Source organism: Pezoporus occidentalis, unplaced genomic scaffold (genome assembly GCF_034315485.1).
Source record: "Pezoporus occidentalis ecotype Australia unplaced genomic scaffold, CSIRO_AGI_Poc_V1 ctg122, whole genome shotgun sequence".
NCBI lineage: Eukaryota > Metazoa > Chordata > Aves > Psittaciformes > Psittacidae > Pezoporus > Pezoporus occidentalis.
The window spans coordinates 57,106-80,072 of NW_026913016.1; the positions used below are offsets into that span (position 1 = coordinate 57,106).

A 22,967-nucleotide genomic window follows, 5' to 3' on the forward strand; every position below is an offset into this window, starting at 1 on the left:
GCTGGGTTTGTCCAAGTTTTTTATTAAAATAATTCTTCTTTACACTCCTTCTGTAAAATAATAAAAGATTAAGTAAAAGTCCTAGCACAGGCTGTGCTCAAAAGGAAATGAAGTGGCCAGAAGTATGTATAAAAAGCTGAGTTTGCAACAGCCTTGATCATTAGACTTGCATAAATTCTCCATATAGTATTGTTCTTATGTTCTTGTTTTGGGAATTACTCCAACTGAAATGTTGCTAATCCAAACCCAAAGTATGGATGATATAGTGTTTATTTTTAAATAGCTAGTTTGGTTTTTTTTTGTTGGGGTGGTGTATTAAAGATTAGAATAGAGAGCTAGCTGAGTGCATTTCAATGTACTATGCAAAATTTGTTTTTAAAGGCATTAGTAAACTAGCTACCTGACAAGCAAAGAAGTAGAAAACAGGAAGAAAATGGTCTTCAGAGCCCTCTGTCTGTACCATAATAGTCAAAATTTTTATTTATTTTCTCTCTTTGCTGGTAAATGCATATTATATAGTAAACCAGTGAGCATTTAAGAATATTTTATATGGACTATACTACACTCATATTGCAAGTCCTGCTTTGCACTAGAAGTACTAATTTGGCTGAAACTGAGAAATCCATTCAGAGTAATCATAACCTATCTACATGTATATGAATAATCTTAACTAACCATTTACACAGATGATTGGAATTAAAATAGCTAACTGCTCTTGGATTGAATAAATTTGTTTAAATAATAAATGGAGTAGTAAAAACTGTAATATTTTATCTTCGGCAAAATATATTACAGTACAACAAATTTTATGAACATGTTGTGACTTTAGCAATTCCAGCTTTCAGCTGGAATCCAGTTTTTATCCATAATCAGATCTGTCTGTCTTCAAGAGCATTTTTTTCTTATTTTTTTCTTTTTTTTTTGTAGGAAGTAATTGTACCATAAAATGAGAGAAGTTTTAAACCCTAAAATTTTAGATTATCCCAGTAACTCTAATTTACACCAAGCAAATCCAGCGAGGTGTAAATTTCATATTTCCTCATTGTTGTAACTAATGGCTAGTTAGCTGAAGAACTGCTGGCTTTTACCAGTAATACACCTCCTGTTACAGAAGTATCCAAAGTAGATATGTTCTGAATATATTTTTCACATAATACTATGATTTCAGGATAGTTAAGACCTCCTATGGAAAATTATCAGTTGACAAACAAAGCTCGGAATACAGAAAGTATAGGAAGTGAAACATAACTTTACAAAAGATTTTCAGCTTGTGAGTAGTGCATAGGTAATTCTTAATTTTTAACCTTTCCTTCTTTCTGTGATTAAACACAGTGAAAGTATTTTGATTAATGCTCTAACAGTGTTTGGGTAACATGCCTAATATGCTTCCAAATAAATAAATATTTCACAGTGTGTCCAGAAACTGCTCTGAATGTACTGCAGTGCTGGTTTGAGGGATTTTTTATTTTTTTTAACTTTTTTCCTTTTTTTTTTTTTCTTGTTATCTGAGGAATATAAGGGTTTCGCAGCACACTTCTTTGAATTTCATTTTTTTTTTCTGTACAAAAGCAATTACATTCATGTTAATGAAAATCAGGATTATATTGCAAGGCAAAGGTATCTAAGGCTCCCTTGTGAGATATTTAAAAGGTGAAAGCTTGATGGACTGTTCCTTGGTCTGACACAAGTTCAGAGTATTTCTCATAGATTCTTATTCAGCAGGTTTCTGGTTCACAACTGTAAATCAAAGGGGTTTTAAATTTACGGCCTAATTCTGCAAACTTTTAAATACACAGGTAGTCCTAATGACTCACAACCATGAATAAGGATTTGCAGAATTATGTTCTCATTAGAAGCAAACTTTATTTTCTTGAATGAATAAAAGATATTGGAGTATTTTGAACTTTGAGACAAGTTTAAATAATTTTTATAAAGTCAGAAGAATTTTGCAGTAATGGAGTAATTGAGTCTTACTCATTTACAGGCTCAAGTATCTTTCAAGAGTGCTGCAGTTGTTACTATCATTAGAATCCACTTTCTAGGTGTTGATTTGCTCTAGAACATTTTTATGCTGAAATTTGGTTTTGGTTTTTGTTTTTTTTTTAATTGAATTATTTTGTATTTGGTAGTTAGCATGGCTCTTTCATTACCCAGAGAGTAGGTGGAACTTTAAAGAGACACGTGGGGTGTATTTGCTTTATTTTCTTACTCTTAGCCTCTGCTATTATAGTTCTTTTTTTAGCAAAATTCCCATTATTTTGTTGTAAACTGATCCTGAAATAAGGGCTGCAGTACTTGCTCCTTAAAAATAGTTGGTGGGGCTATTGCAAATTATATGCTTGACTTCATGAACTGTTTTGCAATACCTAATTGTAAGGAAGCTGAAAAGATAAAAATGTACAGACTTCTTTGCTGAAGTGCTTCTTGTGTCACCTTTCATGGCCACTTTTACTATTCGTACTATAGGTACACACTTGAGGCTCTACAGGACCTTGTTGACTGAATCATGATTTGAAATGCATGCTTATTGCTCATCCAAAAACTGTTGCAGATTTTGTCCACTCTTATACTTTCTTTAAGGACTTTTCTTGCTTTTCAAAGGCAACTTAAATAGTTTTCCTGAAAGAGATATGTAGCTATAAATGCAACCCATGCCTGCTTATTACAACACATGTAAAATCAGCCATTGTTTGAAACCCTATGACATCTTAGGCATGGCTGTTTAAAGTTTTGAAATCTGAAACAACTGAATTTTCTGAATTTTGTTAATTTAAACTACATCCAGCCCTAACATTATTTTTAAATGTAGTTTTGTATACTATTAGACTTAAATAGACATTAGCTTTTATTATTAGATTAGGCATTTAATGAAACATGTATATAGGAAGGATTTAAGACTGGTATATTTACACCTCATTTTTCCTTGTCTGTTGATAAAATGGTCTTGCAAGGCAATAGGAAAAGAAAAACAAATGACATACAAATTCTTTAGGAAAAATAGTTACAACATGCTAATTGGAATATTTAAATGCTTATCCTTCTCACTCAAATGCAAATATATGAAAGTAAGGCATTGCCCCTTTCTTTACTACTCTGAATTTTATATATTTATTTATTTCAACCAAAACCTAAGTAGAAATTTATGTAAACCCGTAAATTTAAGCTGTGGGTGGGCAAGTGAGAAATGTAATTCGAGTTCTTAAATGGTAAGCTACTGTATTGATGGATTGTTAATCCACCTTGTTTTAGACTGCTGTTCACACACTAACATGAAAAAGGGCATGTATGAAGGTGCAGTTGCTGATTAAGTAGTGTGTTTGAATAAACCCCTGTTTCTAGCTTTGCTAATTTTAAATTTATTTTAAATATATGGATATTCACAGTAATTTTTTTTTTATTCTGACTATTTGGGGGCAGGTTTATTTTTTTACAGAGAACAAGCTTTTTCTGTTACATTGTTATGAATTTTTACACCAATATTTTGAGGAAATGGGTGCTTTGTAGCAAAATACACTACTAACATAATCTGTTCAAAGCAAGAAATCAGCAATAGGTATTTTTTTAAAATTTGTGCAGCACTTAGAAATCTCATCAATGTGTAAATATCTCTAAAAGGTTTACACCTTTCCATTAACCCACTATATGCATAGAGCTTGCTTTTTACTTTATCTGGGTGTCCTATGGGTTTTCTTGTTCTGGGGGTTTTGTTGGTTTTTTTCAGCCTTCAGATCAAAGATTGTAATGATTTTATCCATCCACCTCTTAGTTCATATGAAGAGTGATTATTTTTTTTTTTTTAATTGTTGCTTTTTGTTTTTTTTTCTTTTAATTTCCCCTCTCACAGAAAGAAATGGATTTAAATATTACTATGAAAGTGGACATAAACATTTTGAAAGTATTGTAATTATTAACATGATTATGGTCTTCCCCACTTTAACTGTTAATTTCTTACTTCAGAATAGATACAGCATAAGTCACTTTCAGATTTAGACAGGAATTCAAGTGGTTCTGCTGAAGCAAAAGTTTGGCTTTAGAATTTCTGTATTCCTATGGAGCAAAATTTTTCTCTTGGTAGAATGGGTATATACTGTGGTCTTAAGTGTGTTATCACCTCAGTAATTCTGAAAACACTTTGCCTCTTCTTGTTACAAGTTAGTCCATATTTTAGTCAAGATCAGGAATTGGAAAAGGAAGATGCTTCATCTTCTATGAAACCTTCTCATGGGTCTTATGAGAAGGTGTATCTCTAAATCAAAATACATTTTCAAAAGTCTGTTGCAGAACAGAGTTTTCTGTTGAAATTATCACACTTACATCAGTGTCTTGCACAGGCAAAAAAACTCCCTGTCAAAAAGAATGGTTATGTACTGGTTACCCTGTCCTCAGGCTCCCCACACCAAAAGATTTTTTTTTTCCAGGTTCACAGGAGAAGGGAGAATGACGCTTTTAATGCCAAGCACGGGAGTTACACAAGCAGCAGTTCAGTGTGTTGGGGTTTTTTTTCCATTTGTTTTATCATCTCACTAACAGGATGTTTGAGTTCTCAGGCAGACTGAGTATTAGTTAGGGATTGTAGTTCTGTATAACCAAACTGATTTTTTTAAATAGAGGGTCATATGCTCATCTTAATGGTATTTAAGATACTGGTATCTGGTAATGATATTTAAGATAATGGTATCCATAGGCTGTTTGATATGCAAGTGTTATGACTATGTTCTCTATACTTCTTTAAGTCCTAGATTCATGGCCTTTCTAATCAAATTCAAGAGTAGGTAAAATATGGTTTGATATAAACTCACAGGAAAACATTTGCACTCTTCTTTTTGGAATTACCAGGTTGAAAATCTGGATCTTCATTTGCATGGTGCCTGTTTTGCATCTAGTTTTAGAGTGTAACTAGGAGACTCTTGAATTAGCAGTGGGAGAATAATTCCTTCCAGGGTATTAGTACTGCTAGACTGTGTTCTGTTTTTACACCAGTAACTCTTCAATTTTCATTAAGGTTTTGATCCCAGCTATGTCACTGTAATTACAGTGAATTTGGCTGTGAAGACTGTTTGCTTCAGAAATAGTTTTGTGACGTTCCATAAGAAACTAACTGAAATATAAAATACAAGAATGTTGGTAAGTTATCTCTTAGATTTAGTCTTGATATTTTATTTTTTTTTCTGTTTAGAGATACAGATTTCTTCTTGTGTTTTCAGTGTGTAATCCTTAATTTGTCAACCTCATGGTCTTCTGACCTGAAAATGATCATTCAAATTGCTGTTCAATTTTTTTGTTTGTTTTATTTTTAGATGAATATAACTTATGTTGCTGACCCACTTTCCATTATGTAAAAACCTGAACAGAATTTGTCATTGAGGTGGGAATTCACGAAGGCTGACACTAGAGGGCAATTCAAAGCAGCAGTTTACCCCTGAACAGTTGCAGGTTGGTGTGGCCCTGTGTTGAAAAAGGCAGAGCTCACGGAGGCTTTCCAAGGGTCTTCTCCAGGCAAATCTGGTCTTTCTGATTACCCTCCTAAACAATTTATTTAAGTCGCTTTTCATGGCCTTGAGTGCTCTACTGAGTGAGGAGGAAGCTAAGCCACTTCTTATGCATTGGTGAATTAGAAGTTAAGGAACATCTTCCACATTGTCTTACCTCACTCGCTTGCCACTGTCAAAAAGGTAAAACTTAGTTGGTGGGTTTTGTTTTTAATTTGCTGCCCTGTGCTACATTGACCCTTTGTCTGAAAGATACCGGGGTTTGGGAAGGAAGGTAATATTGTACTGAAATTTAAGCGCCTTTTGTTAAATATCAAGGAAAACAGAATATATGGTGAGTAAAATATGTTCTTATGCATTTTTTGCAAAATACTGCAAAGTTATGCAATTAATAAGACTTATAAATAATTCATTTCATGTAAAATTAAAAAAAAAAGCAAAACCAACCAAAGGGGAGAAAAAAAACCACACACACCACAAACAGAATAAGGCACCAGAGAGATACTCTGTCCATAATTTTATCAAGGAAAATATATTACACCAAACATAAAAAAAAAAAATTAGTTGAAGATGAGTAATCAGGTGCTGTATTTAATATTTTGGCTGAGAGAGATCATCTGTGTTTGTTGTGCACAATTTAAACAATTTATATAACAGTGCATTACATAATAAATGACAGTTTTCACAGTTGCAATGTTCATTATAGATTTACAGAACATCTTGAATGCTTGTAAATAATAACCTGTAATGCAAGTGGTGATGTCATGGTTCTTGAAAAGCACTCAAGAATTCTTATTTTAGGAATGCAAATTCTCTCATTATATTGAAATGTATGCACCCAGCCATATAAATGCTTTTGCCACAGTACAAATTTCAACAAGCAATTCTATAAATGTGTGTGTTTAAACCTGTCTCTCTGATTTTATATACATAGATATCATATATTACTGTACATTTTATTTTTATATAAACCCCTAAGATTAAAATGGCATGATCATTCTGAACTCTGTACCATTTTTTCAAGTAGTATTATCTTTGCATTCTCTCATGTAAGTTAGTATAAATGTCTAAAACTTGTTCTTGCTTTAACTGCTCTCAAGGATTTTTATAAGGAATACAATCAATTTTATAAGGAATACTTGCAATCACTATGGCAGTGCCACAAATCAATAGAAATACTACAATACATTGTTACAGTAAACATTTGCACCTGTTTTCTGCAGGTCTGATCAGCAACTCCATTGCAATTTGAAAATATGTAATCAGCTGGAAGCGATGTGCCCAACCTTAATCGGTGCTGGAGCCTTTGGAAGAGAGAGATTGTGTCATCACACAGTATATAGTCCAACAATGACTGACCTTGGTGAATCTGTGAAAGAAGAAAATAGTTTTCTCACTTCTTAAATTGCAAAATGCACAAAAGAAAAAAAAATAGTAGAACACGTGGAATTTAACCCATTCAAGTTTTTAGATTCTCTGGGGCTTAGGGGAGGTTTTGGGGCAGGGGGACTGTTGAAGAATAATTTGATGATCATGTGCAGTGATAAAGAGGTCTTAATCACACACATGAACTCTTGATTTTGGGAATGTGAATATTTATACCAAATCTGGCTGAATACTTAAACCGAGCATGCACGTAAGCTTTTAAGGAACTGAATACTAAGTCTTGCAGGTAAGACACTGCCGAATTAAGAATAAGCATTTTTGTGCCAACATGAGTCTTGTGTCTTTTTTTTTTCCTTTTACCAGCTTGATTTTTGGCTGTAAATCAAAGAGACCAGTTCTGTTGTTAAGCTAACATTCAGGCTGTCTTCAGAATTTTGTTTATTTGAACAAAGCAAGAACAAATGTGTAAGTACCAGCAATGCACAGACCAATATTGCGATATTGGTCTGTTCTATCTTTAAGCAGGTGGTTTCATGTGGCAGGCTGGAAGAGAGACTCTTTTTCTTCCCAGCTTTTGACAAAAAGATGACGCATATGACTCAGAATTAGAAGGGGAAATCTGCCAGTTTGCATCAGTTCCTTAACTTGTGGGCTGCTATTCACCACAAGGAGAATCAGTATACTCGCACCAGTGCTTCTTGAGAGATGAGGAGTAATCATTCCCTTCAGAAAGTGTAGGATGATTGGAGTAGGCCTTTCATATGTTACACTAGGCTTCTCCTGTAAGATTTCTTTGATTGTATTAGATTTTTAGAAAGAAAAAACCCATGATGCTACATTTAGTGTTTAAAATAAGAATCGGACATCTTATAGCTTAATGCAGTGTAAAAGCAATCTGCTTCCTTTTGAAAATATAAAATTTTTGTTTTGCTGGCACTGAGACTCAAAAACCACTGTAGATCTCCAGTCAAAAGGTAAGTTTTTAGTATTTTTTTTCACCTAATTCCATATATCTAAATCTCCATTTCCAGCTTTCAAGTAAGTTAGTAGGACTGAAAAAAAAATTAAATATAGTAACTTTGAAGGCAGAAGCCATCTGTTTTGAAGGGGAAAATAATTACTTGAAGTAAGGAAGATCTGATTTTCAAAATGTCGTCCTCTAGACCTGCTAAAAAAGATAATGTACAACTTAATGATAGTTCCAATTCCTTCATGTAGGTTTGGTTTATGAAGTAGAGAGACTTCTTGCAAGACTGTTACTTGCTCAAAGAATGTACTGTCAACTAGCCTTTAAAAAAAAAAACCAGGAAAAAAGTCAAATGCTGATTGTTCAGAGATTAATGTCTTCTTTTTAGTTAGTGGATATTTACTCAGTTTGACAGGACTGAGAGTACAGTTTATTTTATTTATTCTTTTTACTATTTGTGCTCTTTAGGTATTGTAATTCTTTTTCTTAATATATTAACTTCTAGTTAATTCAGAATGGTTTTACTTTAAGCTTGCTAGTGAAATATTGAAAATCTGGCTTAATATAAAGCCATAAAAAACACACAGCATCCTTATCTTTTTCCCCCCCCCCCCCCCCCCCCCCCCTTTTTTTTTTCTCCTCTTCCTCTCCAGTGGATAAAGTTCCTTTCATTTGGCAAAACTTATTGTTGTTGTTTTGAAAAAGCATATCCTAAGTGAAGTTCATTTTCTAGTTGGAAAAATGAACTTCACTGCTTAGCAATCAGTGTCAGCCTTAGAAAGCACCATTTTATTTGCAGTGCATACAGTTCTGTGAGTAGTGGATTTCACTGACAGGGAGCTCGGGAACCAACCCCTAAATATTTTGGAAAGGGACTATACTCATTTGTGTGTTAGATGGTATCTCTTCTATTAATATTTCACAGAGGGGTAGGGGGAAGATTGAAACAGCCTTCTGAGTTGCTGCTGCTGTTTCCTCACCTACCCTTAAATTAACAAAAATCTCAGATATAATAGCTGGGAAGCTGTACTCCAAAGGTTTAAGGACACCTGAAACTTCTGCTGAAGTGACTGATTAAATAATAAAGCTGTAGAAATACAGCTAAGGATCATGAAAGTTCTAGCAATTACTAGGAGGTGTTCCTCTGCTGTTAACTAGTGGATTCCTGTAACAATTGAGTTGATTTCTTTCTAAGAGTTCAGTCTCACGTTTTGTAAGTCATACGGTTGTCTGGCATTTTATGGAAGCCATGTAGGGATGATGTCAAGAAAAAGACAAATTTACTGTCTGAGCCAGAAGGCAGGCTTACAAAAAGCAACTTCTTTTAGGACACGAAAAGCTCTTTGTTCTGTGGCCTTGGTCTTTTTGTGCTTTGACCCTTGTATTGTAGCATTGTCACTCTGACCCTAAATCTTTGGAAGCAGACATGCAGCAAATTTAGCCCTTTACAAGTGGGGTTGAATTCTGAGCTATGCGCCTGGTTTTTGTCTTTAAGCATTATAGTCCCATACTATACTGAGATGTACCAAAACAAAAATTTAAGATTTGTGGTTTTGTGTAGTGCAGGCAGTGTTATTTGCATATCAGTCCCTTTTCTGTATATATATTGCTATATTACTGTTGTATGATTTATTATTATTTACCAATTTCAGATAAGATAGCAACTAGGAGGTCAGTCTGGTTAACACTGACTAATGTATTTCTCCACTTTCCCAGCAGTACTTTGAAAACTGATCCTGTGCACAGACCAGGGTTTCTGCAAAATATTACTTAAGCATTAAGTATTCTGTTGAGGACAAGAAATGCTTTGCTGTACATTGTAGAGAAAGAAGATTTAAACAGCAATACTTATGTGGCTTGCTTTCATAAAAGACTGGTGCCAGCTTAGGAGAGCACACAATCTTACACTAGGATTGTGACTGCTTCCTGGGCTAACGTGAAAGTCCTCTGTGATATTTTTTATTGTTATTATTATTAATTCTTTAAGAAAGCTAGAAATGAATGAAAAGGTCAGAAAACTACTAGCTGTTAGGTTTTGATTTTTTTTTTGATTTTTTTTTTTTTTTTTTTTTTAAGAATCTGATATATTCAAGAGGAGAACCTCTTTCCCTATCTTAATAACTCTCCATTATATAGTTGGTTTGTATTGTATGGGTATTGTTATTTGGAGAGGATTGTTCCATTTTCTCTTTTGCCAGCAATGATTCTATATAGTTCAGGTTTTGTATGTACTATAATCTAGGATAATATTTTCTGAAGGTAATAGTGTAATAATCTAGGGATATGTTTCTTGGAGAGCTTGAAAAAATGTATATGGATTTTTATTTTAATCTGAAAAGGTGTTATGAATTTTGCTTAAAATATTGATATAGAAACTGAACTTGTATTTTAAGACAGAGCTGGCTTTATTTTTGCCACTCGAGTATTAATATTTTTTGTGATAAAATCATGAGGGAAAGGAACATTTTCATGACCACTAAATGAAATGTAAAAGTTCACAGAACATAGAAAATGTTTCTTCAGTTTTCTTAATTTCCTATATGTCCTTTCAAGCAGAAAGAATGCTGATACAGATTGAAAGTGTTCACACAGTTTTCTTCCTGTGTGCCTGCCAAAGGTGCAGGGAAGACAGATTTTTAAAAGTTGCGTGCAATCAAGAGGGATCTGGAAAGCTTTTCTGAAATACAACTTTTACCAACTCTGTTAGAACCCAGAGCTTGTTACATTTTACAAGTTCCCTGTAAAGTATTTCATATAGCAGTTTAGTTAATGCATCTACATCTGACAAAACACTCTTTAGAAGCTGGGAAAAGCGGTGGGAGTAGTTAGTCTTATTTGATTTTATTTTTAATCTAGAGTTGATACTGAAATATACAGATAATATTCTAAAATATACATTGATAATATTTGTGTGCTGTATCAGCTTCCCTTAGTTCTGGTTGGTTTGTTTTTTTTTTTTTGTTGGGTTGGGGGGGGTGGTTGATTTTTTTTTTTTTTTTTTTTTTTTTAAGCTAGCAAGTTATAAAAACTGCTTGACATCCTGTACTTGTTCAAGTCAGAACTGAACACCTTTAGTTTCTTGCCTTCCAGATAAATCCTCTGTATTTTTGTTGCTATTCACTGCTCCAATGGAAGCATCAGTACTGCAGCACCAAATTACTGTCTTCACTTTGGTTTGTTTCTGTGACTGCAAGGGCAGGGGCGACTACTGCACCTCATAAAAATGAATATGAGTTAAACTAGCTTAAGCAGAGGTTGAAATACTGGGATGAAGTAAAAAAGATGTAAAACTGAATTTGATGCTGATAGATAATAACTGCACTTACAAATTTCCAGGTATTTATATACTTCTGAGTTTCTTGATGGTTTTACTTCCTGGTTTTTATTTTTAGCTGGCTTTGGTTTTGGTTTGGTTTTTTATGTTTATCTTATGCAGTAGTTCTCCAGCTAGTCTAAATATGTTTGTTCATGATCCTTGGAGAGATGGCTGGACACATGATATAGATGCTTCAAATTTAGTAGTAGTAGATTACAATAATCAGCATTTATCTGCTTAACTTTCATTATTAATACTTTACATTGCAAACAGTTTCTGCAGTTCCCCCAGCCAGGGTCCTATGGCAAAAAGAGTTGACATGATCAGAAAATAGTTAACAGACAACTTTTGTCAAAATTTTTATGCTTGACCTTACCCATAATTTACAAGCAAAACTACAGATTGGTGCTAGATATCTCTGTTAAAATCTTTGTGTTCAGAAAATTATCCAAAGCATTAATTGTGATTTTTTTAAGTTTGATAATAGTCTTGGAAATATTTAATTGCTTGGTTGAATGTATGGAGAGATCTATTATAGATGGAGAGTGTGTATAAGCTCAGTCCTTAATGACTGCTCCTTTTTGATGTAAAGTAGGGCTAATTTATTGATGGATTACAGTCATTTAATAAAAAAAAAATTATTAAAAAACCCAACCCTATCACAGAGTTGCTAGGCTAGAGACAGATTGTATTTTAGAATTGCAGCCTTAAACATGAGTTCAAAATCTTACTATTACTTCAGGAGAATAGCAATTAAGGTGTATAGTTTATTCTCTTAATTCTTCTTCCTCTATGATCACAAAGCAGCCTAAATCAAGTTGAGCGAATTAACCAAATATCATAGGTTATACCTAAACCAAATAATAGTGTGATAGTAGCCAAAAGTACACCGATAGCTTTAAAGTAATACTTTGAAATATTTCAGTTGAATCTTTTCTCCTTTTTAAAATATGCGTATCACTTTAAAGGCTGCTGACATTAAGAATTAGGGGGAAAGGAGCTTCCTTAAAGCAGAAGTAAAAGAATATACTTCTAAATATAAGTTTTAAGAATGAGCAAGAATTATAAATTTCAGTGTGTTTGCAGTATAAATATTACAGCGTTGAGTAAGTATATGACAAAAATAAAGTGAAACTACTATTGTTTAAATGGGGGGGAGAAGTAAACAGCATATTATCAAGATACAGCTACATACATTTTTAGGTCTTACAGTTTTGATGTTTGAGAATAAAAGTGTTTAGATTTCTTAATAGTGAAGTCAGATTATTTTTAATTCTGTCTTTTTCCAAGATGAATTTAGTATTAAAAACAATACATATTTGCAGCAAGAGTTGAACTGTCAGTGTATTTATTCATATTTAATGGTGTATTCGTGGCACTGAACTGTGAACTCTGAGAGGAGAGCTTTGCAAATTCACCAGCAGTTGTCCAAAAAGTGTATCACTGCAAAACGTCCTGTCTACCATATGAGTAAGTTATCATGGAATGCACAGAACAGGACACACTTGTCAGAGCTGCCTAACTTCATACTGTGCCATTTGAGTGCAAAGCCTGTCTCATTTCTAGTTCAAACTAAGAACCTAACCTGGGAAAGCTGAGCTATAGAGATGTACTCTGATGTCTGTGCAATGGGAGAGAGTAGCACTGGTGGACAAATAATGTACTGTTTTAGACAGTGGGACACCAAGAGCCTTTGGGTGTCTTTCACCTTCATATTTCTAATTTTAAACTGTAATAAGGTTGGGAAAGGGTCACAATAAACAGTGAAGCAAGACTTGTTTTTCTAGTGGAACTGTATTGCTTTGCATTAGTAAGTAGCAAAAGCAATGGAATATGGTTGTGTGCAAATTATGTGTATCTATCGATGAGGAAGGTGTTTTGGCCAAGAAATATCAGAAGAGTGTTTTTGTTGTATGAGCAAAAGGCACAAGGGAAGTGTTTTATCTTATGTTCTGGGGCAACTGAGACAATATACAGTACTTAATAGAAAGGCCTTGATATGTTTTACTCCAGATCACTAATTGTCAGATTGGTGGCTAGTGGTACGTTTTTGGATACAATATGTTACATAGCACTTAAAGAGCTTATTAGTAGTTACAGTAGCATTTTAGGAGCTTATTAGTAGTTATAGTAGCCAGAAATTCTGATGTAGCTGGTTTTCATGGGGTCAGAAAGGGATTGGATTGGGCTTCATGTTGTAATAAACTCCTAAACATAAACCAATAAAACTGAACGTGATATTTTTTTATTAGGCCTGGTCTTTGAGAAATCAACTAATAGTGAAATCAAGGAAAGGCCCCTTATTGGGAACACCCCAATATAAAAATAACACACCCTTTTTTTTTTTTTTTACTGTACCAGCTTTTTTTTCTAATGGTATTCCTGGCTTCTGTGTATGTGTGGAGAACCTGCTTCTGTTGAATTTCAGTTCTGTGTCTTCAGTATCCTTCCTTCCACCTTCCTTATCAGACCTTTTGCTTCCAGGGACTTGGGGGGAATCTAATGGAAATGCTTGCATACATGATTTTCTGCATTTATAGAGGTCTTCTGTCTCTCACCCACAAACTCCATCTTAAGATACAATAGAGGTAGGAGAAGCACTCTTTATAGTATGACTATACTAGCTCTGTGAACAAAACATAGAGGTACAAAGCTTTGTGCAGACACTCGTGGATTTCAGATTTCTGGCTTAGCTGTCAGTGCTTTTTATCTTAGTCTTCTTCCTTTCATCCTTCCTGTTCTTCAACCCCCTTCCACTCCTTCTCTCACATATAGTGTCTTAATTTTTACGTGAAAACTTGCTTATTCTCCTTACAGATAAAATATCATTTTAATACCAACTTAGAAAATAGATACAGTTGTGTTTGATTTTGTTTGTTTGTTGGTTTGTTTTGGAGCATTTTTGGTAGTAAAGTTTAAAGAAAAAAAAAAATAAAATCCAAAGCCATAAACTACTTCCACTCCACCCTCAATCCTGTAACGCATGTGAAGTTTTGTGTTCATGTTTTGGGTGGGTGGGGGGAATTACCTGTAAGTTCTCTTATCAATGTACTTACTATAGAAAATAGCATAATAGTCTTGCCAAGTCTTCATTTCATGATATGTCTAGTTTAATTTTAGAGGGATTTACTTATGCAACTGAAAAAAACCTCCATGGTGAAGCTAAAAGCTAAAAACAAATAGGCAAATGAAACAACAATATCTAGTTAAACACACATGTAGTTTACAAGTGAGGAATTTGGCCTGAACATACAAATAAGAAACGTACTTCTAAAGGTATTAAGTGTTGCAGCTATTTGAGTAATTTCCTTTCAATCTTTTAAGGTAAATCTACAGGTAAGAGTGTTTTCTCTTGCTGGAGAGCATCTTTTGTATTCTATTTCCACATCTCTTACTGCTGTCTAGCATTTTTACCTGCATCTATGTTCATCTTTGACTTCCATGTTACAGATACGTATGGTGGAAATTTTTCTCAACCTCTTTCTCCATTGGATTTTCCTTAGCACAGTTTCTTCAAGGGGGGGGGAGGCCAGCTGTCACAGCATTCCTTTACAGTTAAGTTTATTTTGACTCTGCATTCAGGTTTTACCTCACCAAGGTACTTTGTAAGTTGTGCCTATAGAATCTAGTTTGCCTATTTTATAGTTGTCCAGTTTAAGATAAATGAGTAAATATAGGTAGTAAGAGGGAGGGAATGTGTAAATATAGTTGTGCATGTTTAAAATATACTGGAAATGTCTCTTATACAGTTCCTAAATGAGCATTTTTAGCCTGATAGCTGTGTAAAAACCTCATTGTTGCTGCAGCTACCTGTAAACTCTTACACTAGCAAATCTCACTTTAATGGCACATTTGTAGCAACAAACCCTTCTTGCAGAGATCAGCCTGCTGTGTAACTCTAGGAGCAAAAATAGGAAGGGAGAAAATGAAAACTAACTGAACTTTACTTCCCCTTGTGGCCTGCTGAACATTTTTGTGCTTACAGATAGTCCTGATAATTTACAGAAGCTGTTTTATCATGAACTGAGTAAAGGCTCATTACAATGGAATGGAGTGCTTAGGTCCATGCTGTGTATGTATTTTTTGTCTTAATAATTTGGTTATCTAGGGAACCAGTGAAAGGACTGTACACACTTGAAATGCTGCATAATTTAGTGTAACAAAAGGATATCTGGCTGGGATGTGAACTCCCTGTCTACCTCTACACGTAAAGTAGCATGGTCATTCTAGAAGATGAACTCCTAATCCTAATAACAGATAAGTTACTGTTCTTGCTAACAATCTTGGGGGGGGGGGGGGAGGAGTAATTTTTTTTTTTTTTTATCTGAAATGGTTTAAGAAGCACTTATAAATCTGTCTGCCCCAAAATTGTGGGAAGAGTAGCCTGCAGATGTAACAAACTGCTTGGAGACTGACACAGTACTTGACAGAAGCTTATTTTGAAATTAACTCTTATTTTCTTACACATGAAAGTTGACAGGTTTTCTTGAGTTTTGGTTTGTTTTTTGGTTGGGTTGTTTGTTTAGTTTTTGGTGGTTTGTGGTTTTTTTTGCGTTTTTGTTTTTTTTTTCCCCCACATCAGGCTTCCAGATGACCAGAAGTTAGATTGGAAAATAACCCAAACGTTTTGTTTTGAAGTAAACATCTGCATATCCTTTAGTTCCCCTAATCAGGCACACAATTGTTCAGTTCCTGGTTTGTGTCCCATGAAGGTATTGTGCACAGTTGACAATGAAGTCTAGATCTAGAGCTTCAATATGAATAAACAGCTTGGCAATGGAAAAATGCCTAATACACATTTTATAGTTTATTAATACAGCTGATGTCGCTACATGGAAATTAATGTTCAATAAGAAAATTCTGCATTCAGCTTTCAGTATGTGTTTCTATTTCCTTGAAGTATGGTAGACACCTTGGCATAACGTAGCAGCACATAATGGTTTGTGGGTTTTGAAAAGGTGCAGGCCATATTGTGCTGCCTCAAAAAAACAAGGATTTCATCATCCTGAAGAGAAATACCACTTATGAATTAGTCAATCTTGTGATGCTGATGTCTGTCATACCTTAGCAGCACGTAAATATTGGTGTTAAGACTGTAAATATCTCCAGTATTAACTGTGCTGCTGAAGTAAGGCTAGCCACTTCTGCATGTGAGTCATGAAAAAGGGTATTTCATGTATTTCCGGATGCCTTTTTTTTGTTATAATTTGTGCTGATTGTTTACGTTCTTGGCTTTTGTTTGTATTTACATCTGTTCAGGAATAATATTTAGGACTTTATAGTATCTGACGGCAAATATAAAACAGGCACATACAACTTTGAATGCTTTGGTTTACACTGAAGCTGGGTTTGTTAAAGGAGCCATCTCAAGCTATACCTGTCTAACAACGCTTTGGTAAGTGTGTTTGTATGAAAAAAATACTAAAATGGTTTTACTTTAAATATCAGTATTTCTTTATTAAAACTCTTAAAATTGTGTGTTCATCTTTACAGCATTTTCTCAATGAGTGTAACTGGGAAATGTTTTGTCATGTTTTTAGCCAAGTGAGCAAACAAAGCAAACATATCTTAAGTTTTTAATGTAACTTTTTAAACATTTAATTTCTTAAATCACAAAGTCTATAGACAGGCAACAGTTTTATGGTTAGAAGTTTAAACTGTGTATCTGACTGAATTTACTAATTTTTTTTCCTCATCTTTCACTAAGATTTTTCACTTGCAGGGGAATCTCATTGAGATGATTGAAATTGCTGCAGTGAGAATGGAAATTACTTGGGCTCCTTTCCTTTTAAAAGCTGTATGCAAGAACTGTGTGGTGAGTCAAATGTAGACTAATGGTTATGTAAATGTCACTAATTTTAGATACAGTCAAGATCTTCAAGTGTGTTTCCTTTTAAGATTTTATTTTCTTCACTATCATGACTCAGTATCACTTTCTAATCTCATTTTATTAGCCTTGTTATATTTTACCATTAAAATACATGTGCCTTTTTCAAATAAGTGCTCACAACTTCAACTTATATATTGTATAGATGTTTTAAAATGAAAAAAAGCTTGTCTCCACTGGAGTTTTGTTGTGACTTAAGGCTTCACAAGCATGCTACTGGTGCAGTTGCACAGGTACAAGCATGATGTAGATGAATCTTTATTCAAGTTGTTGTGATTCATATATCTGTATTATATGACTGTATAGAATTTCAGCCTGGTGTATGTGCTGGTAAAGTTCACACCTTTCTCTGCTGCCCCTGCTATGGATTTCAACTGGTGAAAGTACTGCTGGCTAAAATTTCCAGTTCAGTTCAGACCTCAATTGTAAAACTATGCAGTATTAGATAGCCTACAGCTTTTCATAAAGTAAACATTTCTGTGTTTACATTTACCTGCTACAGGTCTCTTAAGGTATGCAGCCAAAATGAGGTTGACTACTGAGGAAAAAAAAAAAACGCTCTTTGGCTCAGACTGTAACTGTTTAACACTAAAGATCTGCACTTGCTTTTCAGCCATTTGAAAATTTAGAAATCCTTGGAAAGACCAGCCTCAGTGAGTTATAAAAGAAAAAGACCTTATTCTCCCACTGTTCCTCTCACTTTAAAGGTCACTGATTATTGTTAGCACATTGCAAACTGTGATGCTTGCAGAAGACCTTCCCAGGACTCTTGTAGAATCCAGTACTTTAATGTACTTAGGCTTTTTCTCTGACTTCTAGGACTGGATGGGAATCTAAAGAGCTGTTCAGAAAGATCTGAGACCATGCAACAAGTAAGTCTATTTGCATGGCTGTGTCAAGGTCCAGTAACCAGACCATTTGTTCCTGACTACTTCATTGTGCCAGTGCAGGCCTTCATGTGAATAGTTAAAACAGACTGCTTCCTTCTGGTTCACCATGAAAACCCCTTCAACTGGCACAAGGCTGGGGATGGCAGGCAGTGGGAAGAAGCAGAAGCGGAAAGGTTGAACTGCCTTGTTTGGTGGCCCTAGCAGCTTGTAACAGTTCAGTGATATGATGAAAATACAATTTGAGCACTGTGAGAACCAGAGCTCAGCTGAGGAACCAAAGCTCCCGTCTAGATTAAGAAAATTACTTCAAGTGCTTATGAAGGCCTACTCAATTTATTTATATCCTAAACCTTTGAAAAGATCATCTTATTTTGCACAGTCCACAGTTGCCTTAAATAATATTAGCAATTGTATTTTCCAGTTGTTTACCTTCATGGACAGAGCCATAGCCCATGGCTGAATGGAACTCTCTCCGCTTTGCAGCTCTTGAGATCCTAAGAGTTGTCTCATTTAACAAAGGAAGGCTTGCTGTTTTCAGGTCAGAGGGTTGTTTCTGCTAGGCTTAGGAACTGTATGGGAACAAAGATGCTTTATTCATATAAAACAAAAAGAGAAGGTAGGCCTGCTTGAAAATAAACTGAGACTAGCAGCTGTATAGGAATGAAGACAACTAGTGAGAGGAGCATTAGTCTAAAAATCTAATGTTGAAAGGTTGGAGCTGAGAACTGATAGTGGAAAGACAGATCTGATGAAATGGAAAATTCAACGGATTAGGACAGGTTGGGCAAAACTGGGGGGGTTTGTTTGTTGAAATTTGAACAAGCAGCAGCCTGACAAAAGGGATCTGGCCTGAGGCAAAGAGAATGAGTCACGCTTGGGGAAAGGGGCTTTCGCATCTGGGATCATTCCTAACATTCACAGGAGCACACTGTGCTTCAGCTCCAGAAGGGAATGCAGACTGTTAAGTAGTAGGTTTTGCTGTCATCTGTGAAATCACGCAATTGCATCCCCCTCATCATATTCAACACAGAGAGGGCAACCTTTAGCGTTCTCAGCTACTTCATTAATTTTGGTCCTGAAAAGAAATTCCAAAGTAACATAGATGAGGTTGGAAAGGACCTCTGGAGATCATCTAGTCCAAGCAGGGACAGGCAGAGCAGGTTTTTTTAGGGCTTTGTCCAGTCAGGTTTGCAATATCTTCAAGGATGGAGATTCTTCAACCTGTCCTGTTCAGATAGTTTTTCCTGCATCTCATTTTGTGCCTTTTGCCTTCTGTCCTGTCACTGGACTCAGCTGAGAGAAGCCTGGCTGTGTCTTTGCTACTCTCCCTTGTCCCCTGCATCAGGAATTGATAAATTCTGGTAAGATTACACACACACACAAGCCTTTTCTTCTCCAGGTCGGAGTCCCAACTCTCTCGGCCTTCCTTCATGTCAAAGGTGCTTCAGTTCTCTCATTGTCATTATGGAAGTAAATAAAGTGTTTCAACTAATATGGGAATTGGAACTCAAAGAAGGAAATGCTTTTTCTGGGGGGAGGTGCTGGAAACAAAACACAACCTAGTAACTGTGAAAAGAACATGACGATTACAAAATGGAACACTAAGAAGTTGGGTAACTCCTGCTTTGAGATTCTGCAATCTTCATTTGCCCCCTTGTGTTAGCATGCTATGAAGCAATCTGCATGATCATACAGAATATTTAATCTAATGATAGGACTAGCCTGGTGTGGTACTGAGCTAGGGAAGATGTTTGTGGGCTGAGCATACAAGAAGCCTGATGCTGCTATAGGTAGAAAATTTCTGTAGGCAACAGAACAAAAGACTGCAAGTAGAGGAAACCATGTCCTCGTGGTTATGTCAAATGAGAATTCCTGAGAAGTGAATGTGATGTTTTTCTGCTTTTATCCTTATATGTTGCTAAACAGCTTACCAGGCTGTTGTTTTCATAGTACTTGTATTCCTCCTTTCAGAGGTGTCTGACTTAAGAGCCTAACAGGAAACACTGGCTGTTCACATTTGCAGCTGAGCTTCTTAGGAGATGTTGTTTGAATTAAAATATCATGTGATGTGATGTCTGTTGAGTCTCTTCTTAAACAAGTTACCTCACATTCTTGCATGCTACTATAGTTTCAACATCTCCATGTCACATTTAAAATAGGGTACTTACCTTGAAGGGCTTTTGGTTCTTGATTTAAAAACACAACACTTTTATTTAGTAGCTGTACTACAGTAATCCTCAAGGAATTTTCTGTGGCCTTTATTCTGATCTGAGAGGAAGAGGTGAGTATTGTACATCTTTTAAAAACCAGGTTTGTAATCAACTTTCCTTGTTGTCAGCTGAAGATGAGAAACTGAGTTTCCACGTTGTTGATTCATGGTCTATTCATCCAGTCCTGTGAACTCCAAAAAGTTGTGATTTGTGTCCAGTCTTGTCAGGGATTCATTTTGCATATATAGCTATTAATATTAAACACTTGTTTGTCCCATTTTTGTAATGTGGTTTCATGAGTAATATCTTTAGTATTCTGCAGAATCTTTTACACACTAAAAGTAATGTTCATGTTTGAGCTTCAGCATATTTTACAATAAATTTACCTATAAGGATCTATGTTGCAAAAAGAATGAACTAAAATATGAACACAATTTTTTTTCTGTACAGTGGAAAACAGTGCATCTTTAGAAATGTTGAGTGACTTACACCTATGTATTTAGGACTTTTGCAGGCCATTGTTCTTCGAATTTCAAAAGCAGTTTTCTTGGTACTGCATATAGCACACTTTATTGAGTGAAAGTTGTTCTGATCTTGATATTTGGATATAGAGACCTGAAAATGTTTCAGCTCTTCTCCTAATCATGGTATCTTGTTAAATATTGGGGGAAGTCTCTCTCAATCCGTGATGATCAAAATTTGAAATGTTTATAGACTGCTTTTGTGTTCTTCCTCACCATGTCCTGTCATAGAAGTTTCAAGAAATGATAGAAATATATCCAAAGTGGTTAGCTGCTGGTTTACCACAGTTTAAATTGAAGCAGAGCAGCAATTTTTCATTTAAAAGAATTTGAAGGAAAACTTATATCTGTGATATATGTGAATCTCCTTTCTAAGGTGGCAGTTGTAAGTGTGTATCAGAAAATATTTAACTATAAGCAGAAATAAGAAAAAATGGTGGAGGAAAAACAATGGCACAAGTGACGTTCATCTTTCTGTGAGGGAGCTAATATCATTGGGATATTACCTTAGCAGCCTAAATGAAACAGTTAATTTCTGTTGTAAGTTATTTAATGACTCTGAGGAGCAAAAACTCAGTTTTTTTTTTTTCCCAGATTTGATTTGCTTATAGCTCTGCGTTAGTAAATAAAATTTATCTAATATTGCTTCCATCTCTCAATGTAAAATTTGAATCCTGTGTTTAAAAGTTCTGAAATTAACAAATTAGTTATATCAGCATTTATCCAGTTCAAATCTCCAATCTGAAGTCTACAGTGCTAAGTAGCTAGAAACTGATTTACATAGCTTCTGTTGAGAGATGGGAATAATATATTCATAATGCTTTCTTCTGCTGTTTATAGCCATAGGAGACAGCCATGGATAGAAAGTTTCACATTTCCCTATGGTTTCTGCAGGGCAAGCATGTGGCTTTATTACCTATAAAACAACTTTCTGTCAGCAGCTTTTACACTTTTAAGTGGTTTTAAAAGTAAAACATTCTAGAATCTCTCATAAAATACTCCAAAAATCTTTAAGTATTATAAAATTTGAAATATACAAGGTATAAATTATAGAATATAAAGTCAAATGTATACATTTTTAATATTTTACTGATCTAAAGGCAAAGGAAAAGCTTCAGGGATTATATTATTGGCCCAGCTAGAAGAGTCAACAATAATATATGAACATGGTTCAAGAGTCCTGTGATTCTCAAGCCAGACAAGTTTGGGACTGACAGAGTCTTCCTTTTTCCTTCAATATTAACCTGGCTCTGATACTTCCATGGTGGTTTCACTGAATGACTTTGGGTTCATTTTTTGTAAGCTCAGCCAGCTGAATGTGCTTTCTGTGTGAGCAACAGTGCTGGCACCAAGGAAAAGTTCCCTCTGTTCCCAAGAATGGCAGTCCAGTGTTAAAGTTAATTTCAATTGCTTAAGGCAATGTAAGGAATATTCAGGACCTTATTCTTCCTTTCTTGGTACTCCTGTAGACAGCCTTTGCATATTTGCTCTTTAAATAAGTATCAAAGGGGCTAACAACATCTTGGTCTGCTTCTTCTACAAAAGATTGATATCTACATATGACACTAACACAAAAATATTCACATAGATACAGCTTCTTAGGATATGGCAACAGCTGTGACTCGCCTTTCCTGTCAAGACAATGTGAAAATCTCCCTCTTCCAATAAGCAGTATCTGTTATTTTCAGACATAGCAGTAAATATATAAACTATATTATCCATAATGAAGCTTCAGACAACAAAAGACATTTCCAGTAGTATCAGACAAAGATGGAGAGCTCTGCTGTGTTGGAGGGTAAGAAATCTATGAAATTACCTGTGCGACAGCCAGTTTTAGGAAGTGTGCAGGGATGGTAGGTTTTACACATAGGAAAAGGATTTCGCTGCAGATTCAATACTATCATGTAGCCAGACAGCCCCCTGTTGGTTGTATTATTACAGAGGTTCCAGAAGTGAATTGCACTTGAATTCAGCAACTTACTGCACACAGCAAGCTATTTTTTCATTCCCATATCGCAAATTGGGGGGGGGGGGAATGTGTGTGCTTGTAAAAATTACACTTAAATCCAATTTCATCCCCATTGTGTATAAGATAAATGTTAAAACTTGGTCAAATAAGAGTGTCTGCACTCTCTTTATGTGTTTACAGAAGCTTATTTTTAAAGAGCTGCAGTGAAAATGTAGAACAGTACCTTGTCCTTGTGATCAAACCCTAAGACTAACATGCTTTAATATCATATTTAGAAGCTGGCTAATGGAAAGTGTTTAGATAAACTTATGTTGAGAATGCAGGTAATAGAT

At 35.1% G+C, this 22,967-nt stretch overlaps 2 long non-coding RNA genes across 2 annotated transcripts in view; both read left to right on the plus strand.

Moving 5' to 3' along the window:
• LOC134157890 (uncharacterized) overlaps positions 1 to 20,540 on the plus strand; it is a 77,639-nt gene extending 57,099 nt beyond the window's left edge. The window contains exon 5 of the long non-coding RNA XR_009962511.1: positions 15,267 to 20,540. This is a non-coding gene — a long non-coding RNA (uncharacterized LOC134157890). The remainder of the gene's footprint in view (positions 1 to 15,266) is intronic.
• Positions 5,723 to 7,202, plus strand: LOC134157891 (uncharacterized). Its single transcript, XR_009962512.1, has 2 exons — positions 5,723 to 5,823; positions 6,713 to 7,202. It is a non-coding gene; the product is annotated as an uncharacterized LOC134157891 (long non-coding RNA).
• Positions 20,541 to 22,967: the final 2,427 nt, after the last annotated feature.